Raw genomic sequence first — 6,276 nt, 5'->3', positions numbered from 1 at the left:
ACAGTACAAATCAGAGGTTTTGTGGGCTTTTTTTGTTTTGTTTTGTTTTGTTTTGGAATGCCAGTTTACCAACATCCCACTGAAAAATGGGTGCCGTTTTTCAGAGATGAAAGAGACTCTGTGAAGCCATCCAACTGGCTCTGTCTTAAATTCCTCTGGATTCTTTGTACCTGAAAGAAGAAACAGCCCTCTTTTTTTTTTTAAGATTTTATTTATTTATTTGACAGACAGAGATCACAAGTAGGCAGATCACAAGAGGCAGGTAGGGGGAGGGAGCAGGCCCCCCCACTGAGCAGAGAGCCCGATGCGGGGCTCAATCCCAGGACCCTGAGATTATGACCCAAGCCGAAGGCAGAGGCTTTAACCCACTGAGCCACCCAGGTGCTCCAAGAAACAGCCCTCTTTCTTACTTACACCACTATTGCCTTAGTTCTGTGGCTCCTTGCAGCCAGTCTAATACCCATGCATACGTCTAAGCCTAAGATGTAAGCCATAAAGTCAAGGATTTAAATGACACTTGGCAAAACAAAGCTGGCGTGACTAGGAGGAAGGCTGTGCCCACAGGCAGGTGTGGAGGAGTTGGGCCACAGTGAAAATGTGAGCTGAGAATCAGCACAAGTTATCCCAACATCCGCTCCGGGGTAGGGGTGGAAAGTGCAGTCAAAGGCACGAGATGCAGGACAAGAAAATTGAGAATCCCGCACCTGTTCTTACTCTGTGACTGTGTAGACATCACATACTTTGTATCCAGGTAGAAGACAAAAACAAAGAAAATCCAGAACTTTCCTCCTCTCTCCAGGCATTCCATACATCCCAGCAGCCATACGGGTTGTCATGTTCTTGAGGATCAAAGGAAGAAGTGGGAAAAGGGAGATGGAATTTCTAGCTGTAACCTCGGGCCATAATTCCTCTCCATTTTCACATCCATTTTGCCAGGATGCCTGCCTCCTCAGCTACCATTTTTTTAAAGATTTTTATTTATTGATTTGTCAGAGAGAGAGAGAGCACAAGCAGAGGAAGCAGCAGGCAGAGGGAGGGAGAGAAGCAGGCTCTCCGCTTAGCAGGGAGCTCAAGATGGGGCTCGATCCCAGGACCCCAGGATCATGACCTGAGCCGAAGGCAGACACTTAACCAACTGAGCCACCCAGGTGCCCTCAGTTCCCATTTTTGATAGACTGGCAGTAGCTCATCTAAGTAGTATACTGAGAGTTCTGGAAACCCTCCCACACTCCCCAGGAAGGAGTGCCAGTATCAGGTATCAGGACTGATGTTCCCCACTCTAGAATAGAGTGGTGACGGCAGTCCCATATTTGTCTCCCATGCTTATCAGCAATGAGTCAGACTCTCTCCTCCCTGAAAGGGACAAAAAGAACTTATTTCCGGTTCAAGACCTGTCCAAAGCATACCATGACCAACAATTATAATAGGCACAGCAAGGTTCCTAGGCTACTTTGACAACACCTGGTTCATTCACTCACCCAAGGGATATTTATCGAGGCTCTTCTGTGTGGCTAGATGCTGGACACGGCCCAAAACAAGACAAACATGGCTTCTGCCCTCTCGGGGTTCAGACTCCATTTCCAAAGTCTAAACTCCAGCTCATGGCTTGCCCAAGTCCTCAGCCCTCCCTGCTTCCTACCCCACCCCTGTCTCTTCCCTCTTGGAACACACCCAAACTCTCAAGCTTGCTCTCACTCTCTCTCTTTCTCACACACAACTTCGTAAGTAAGTCTCTTCTAAATTCCAGTATTGACAGGAAACATAATTTTATGTGCTAAGGTGGGAAAGAGGACTAACAGACAAATAACAGATCAAATAGTTACTAAAGCCATCCATCCAACCATTCACTCAACATGCCTTTCCCTAGCCCCTGGTCCATGTAGAGCCCTGTGCTGGGCAGTACTGGGTCCTCAGGGCTGACCACAGCAGCTCCAGCCCTGCCCTCCCAGAACTCAGGGTCCAGTGGGGGAGAAAGATCCATTCCCAGTGGTGACAACCCAGAGTAGTCTAAGTTGGGACATGGGAGTCCAGAGGGGGCTCCAGATCTAGCCTGGGGAGGGGAGGTCCAAGAGGGCTCCCTGGGGAAGGGGTCAGCTCTGCTGGAGAACACATTAAGAGGATAACAAGAGTAGCCATGTCTCTTGAAGGCATTATTTATGCTAAATGGTTCTAATGCATCATTTCTGTTTATTAACCCAAATCCTGGAAAGTAGATGCTATTATTAGCTCCATTTTTGAAATGAGGAAGTTGAGGCGCCTGAGTGGCTCCGTCAATTAAGTGTCCAACTCTTGATTTGGCTCAGGTCATGATCTCAGGGTCGCGGGATCAAGCCCTGCATCTGGGGCTCTGAGCTCAGTGGGGAGTCTGCTTGAGGTTCTCTCCCTCTCCCTCTGCCTGTTCCTACACCTCTCTCTCTCTCTCTCTCTCTCAAATAAATAAATAAATACATCTCTTAAAAAAAAAATAAAATAAATGAGGAAATGGAATTCTCACCACCCTGGGCCCTGCCTCCATGGAAGTTACAGCTTCAGAGACTCAGGAACTCCAGAGAAGGGATTGCCCAGCCCGGGGATCCAGGAAGGCTTCAAGGAGGAGGCACCGGCTCAGTCATGAACTGAAGTGTTAATAGCCATTGCCAGGTGGAGAACAGAGGAAACATGTCCCAGCCTTAAGGTGAGCAAATGTGCTTTATTTAGAGGGACTGCAAGGGCTTTGCTCTTTTTGACTTGTAAAGCAGAAGACGTGACATCATTGCTGTTGTCAGGGGCCAGGTCATGTAGGAGCTACAATCTGGACCTTGTCCTTCTCTGTTGTATACAGAGAGTGCCTGTCAGAGGGTATGGCTCTGATTAGTTACCAGTGGTAGAAGTAGGCTGGGGAGGGCAGGTTTCAATTCCTTCCTTGGGTTGTGAGAGGCCTGTGGGATTTGGAAAGTAGAAAGAGGGAACAAACGTGGGGAGGCACCAGGACACCCCTGCACGGCCGTGGATGTGGGAGAGCTGGCTAGAGATGTCGGAGAGGAAATGATCTCAGGATCGTGGTCTGGTAACCAGCCGGCGTTTGGAGAAGGGCAGGCAGGCGGTGGTGGTTTGGGGATTTCTTTCCATCTTTTTTCCTGCCTAGCCTCAGAGTGTAGAAGATGAAAATTCTGCCCCAGGACACCAAGAATAGTTTCTACCATTTGTGGACCATCTGAACAAATTTACTTGTTTAACCGTATAACTTACTTGCAAATAACTTATTTAACCATCATCACACAGTTTCTTGATCCTCTGTTTTACAGATGAGAAAAAAAGGAGGCAAGAGAAATGATCCGGGTTGTTTAGGATCACCAGCTACTAGGAATTGGTGAAACCAGAATTTGAAGCAAAAGAGTAACTCTCCAGACGCCCACTCCATCCCTCCCTCCCCTCTCCCTGCTCTCTTTCTCCCTTCCCCACCCTTCCCCTCTCCCCTGCCCCTTGTCTCCCCTGTCCACTCTTTCTGCCCACCCCCCCACCCCGGCTTCCTCCCCTACCCAGCCTCCAGGTTCCTACGTCAAAGCCTTGGGACCGGTAAGAGCACTGGACGACAATCTGGAGGTGTCCTCCCAAACCACAGGTGCGCATGCCCTCGGACCCAGCCAATCAGCTTCTAGAAACTACCGTGGACCTGACTGCGTCCCACACCAGGGGAAATGGCGTGGACATGGTTTCTCTTGGCGCCTCCCTCTGCACGGGCAAAGCAATGGAAATACCCAAAAGGACGGGTTCAAAACTGATGGTGCGTTTGAACACAGGAACGGTTCGACTAAAGGAGAGTGGTTTCAAGGAGATCCGAGACCAACCCTGGGGCTCAGAGGTGGGGAGGGGTCCCGGCAGGGGCTCTCTAGGGAATGGTAGAACATCTTGCCTCAGCCTACCCATTCCAACTGGCAACAATCCCGCACCCCACCCCATGATGCCCTCATTGAGGTTCATCCAGACCTAAAAGAAGACATTTACTTGAATTCAGAGATTTTTATAGCATGGGTGTTTTGGCATTCCCAAGTATCTTTTGACCCAAATATTTGGGGGTGAGGGGGTGACCAGAAATACCAGCCACTGAAGTCCCTCCCCCTCCCACTGACCCTCCTATCATCCCAGCCCCATCCCGAAGCCCTCCCTTTTCTTGACCCCATCTCTGGCTCCATCCTTAACCTTCACCACATCCCTGACCCTTGGCTCTGCCTTGACCCCACTTTTGCGCTTCAGTGACCGAGGACAGGTATCATTCCCTTTACCTGCCCATTGTTTAGGACCAGGGTTCTGATGGCCTGTTTTCAGACCCAGGCTCCATTCCTGTCAAAGAGGAGTGAGATGTCCAGGGGCGAAGAGGTAGAGTATGGGATGAGGTGGGGCCTAGATCTGAAGTTCAAACATCAGCGGAGGAGGGGGCAGCCTCTGACCAACCGAGCTCCGCGAGGAGGCTCCCCACCTGCGGTAGCTGGGGAGCCCTGGAGGAGGGGGAACCCCGGAGGGTGACAGCACGGTCCACAGGAGGAACGCAGTAGCAGCCACAGGTTCCGGATTCAGAGAGAACTCAGTATCCCAGAACGAGAGTGCCAGAAAATTCAGAGATTTCCCAGTCACTGGCGTCTGTGTTTCCATTCAGAAATTCACCCACATCCAGAGTGAGAGACACCGAGCATCAGAGCCACCCTCCCAAGGCCATGCACCATCAGTGAACACTAGCTCCAAATCAAAGAGGTCGGCAGGATCACAAAAGCCTCCAAACCGGCCAAAGCCTAAAAGGGTAGTCTAGAAAGATAGAGGGATGTCACAGAACAAGGGTCAGAGCTGCTGGGTGGGGCCGGTGCGGGGGCGGGGGGGAGGACCACCAGCTATAGCCAGGATAGACAGAGCTGGGGAGAAAGCTGTCTCCCAAGCTCTGTGTCTGAGTACACGGCTCCCTGGGTCTCTCTGTCACCTCTCAGTTCTCTCTCATCTCTCTCTATGCTGTGTCTGTCTCTCCTTTCTCTCAGTCTCTCATCCTGTGTCTCTCTCTTTGTATGTTTTTCTCCCTCCCTACTTCCCAATCACTGTCTCTGAGGGTCTGTTTCTCTCCTCTTCTCTCTCCCTCCCTTGCTTCCTCTCTCATCCTTCTCCCTGTTGTATGTGACCCTGGGACCATCATCACCACCAAACAGGACAGTGTTCTCTGCATTCATTTGTTAACACCTGTTTCCCTCCAGTAGAAGGTGGGCTTCACCAAGGCAGAGATTTTTGTCTGTGTTATGTTCTGCCGCCTTCCCTGTGCCTGATTCAATAAATTGATGTTGAATGCAGAATCGGTGCATCATCGTTCTCACCAAGATGATTCAGTGATATCTATAAAAACACTGATACTGGTTGTTACTGGTATAGTACTGGCAATCGAGTGCAAACAGTAATACCAGGAATCGGGCTAAGCAGTTACTTCTTTCAGCCTTCCAAACCCTCCTGTGTAGGTGAGTCCTGTCATCGTGCCCATTTTTCAGATGAGGAAAGCGAGGGAAGCAACTCGCCCAGTATGAGCCCAGGCCTTGTCTGACTCCAAAGTCCAGAGGGTTTAGGCCTGGTGGTTAAGAACTCGGGATCTAGGGGCGCCTGGGTGGCTCAGTGTGTTAAACCACTGCCTTCGGCTCGGGTCATGATCTCAGGGTCCTGGGCTCGAGTCCCGCATCCGGCTCTCTGCTCAGCAGGGAGCCTGCTTCCCTTCCTCTCTCTCTGCCTGCCTCTCTGCCTACTTGTGATCTCTCTCTGTCAAATAAATAAATAAAATCTTAGGAAAAAAAAAAAAAAAAGAACTCGGGATCTATCCCAATGGTAGGTTGGAATATCAGCTGTGGCCCTTAGCAGCCTTGACCTTTAAAAAGTGAAGTAAGTCAGTGAGAAAAAGACAAATACCAAATGATTTCATTTAGGTGGAATTTAAGAAACAGAACACGGTGGGGGGGGGGGGGGGGGGGGGGGGGAAGGGGTCTTCAACAGAGGGAGGGAAGGGGGGGCGGCCGGGGGGGAGGGGAGTGGCGGGTGATGGGGAAAACAGGTGAGGGGGACTAACAGCACACTTGTCGCCGGAGAGTACCGAGAAATGTACAGAAGTGTTGAATCATAGAGGCGCCTGGGTGGCTCAGTGGGTTAAAGCCTCTGCCTTGGGCTCAGATCATGATCCCAGGGCCGCACATCGGGCTCTCTGCTCAGCGGGGAGCCTGCTTCTCTCTCTCTCTCTGCCTGCTTGTGATCTCTGTCAAAAAAAAAAAAAAAAAAAAAAAA

The sequence above is a fragment of the Mustela nigripes genome, chromosome 17 (assembly GCF_022355385.1).
Source record: "Mustela nigripes isolate SB6536 chromosome 17, MUSNIG.SB6536, whole genome shotgun sequence".
In the NCBI taxonomy this organism is placed as follows: domain Eukaryota; kingdom Metazoa; phylum Chordata; class Mammalia; order Carnivora; family Mustelidae; genus Mustela; species Mustela nigripes.
Note: the sequence above shows the minus strand (reverse complement) of the source record.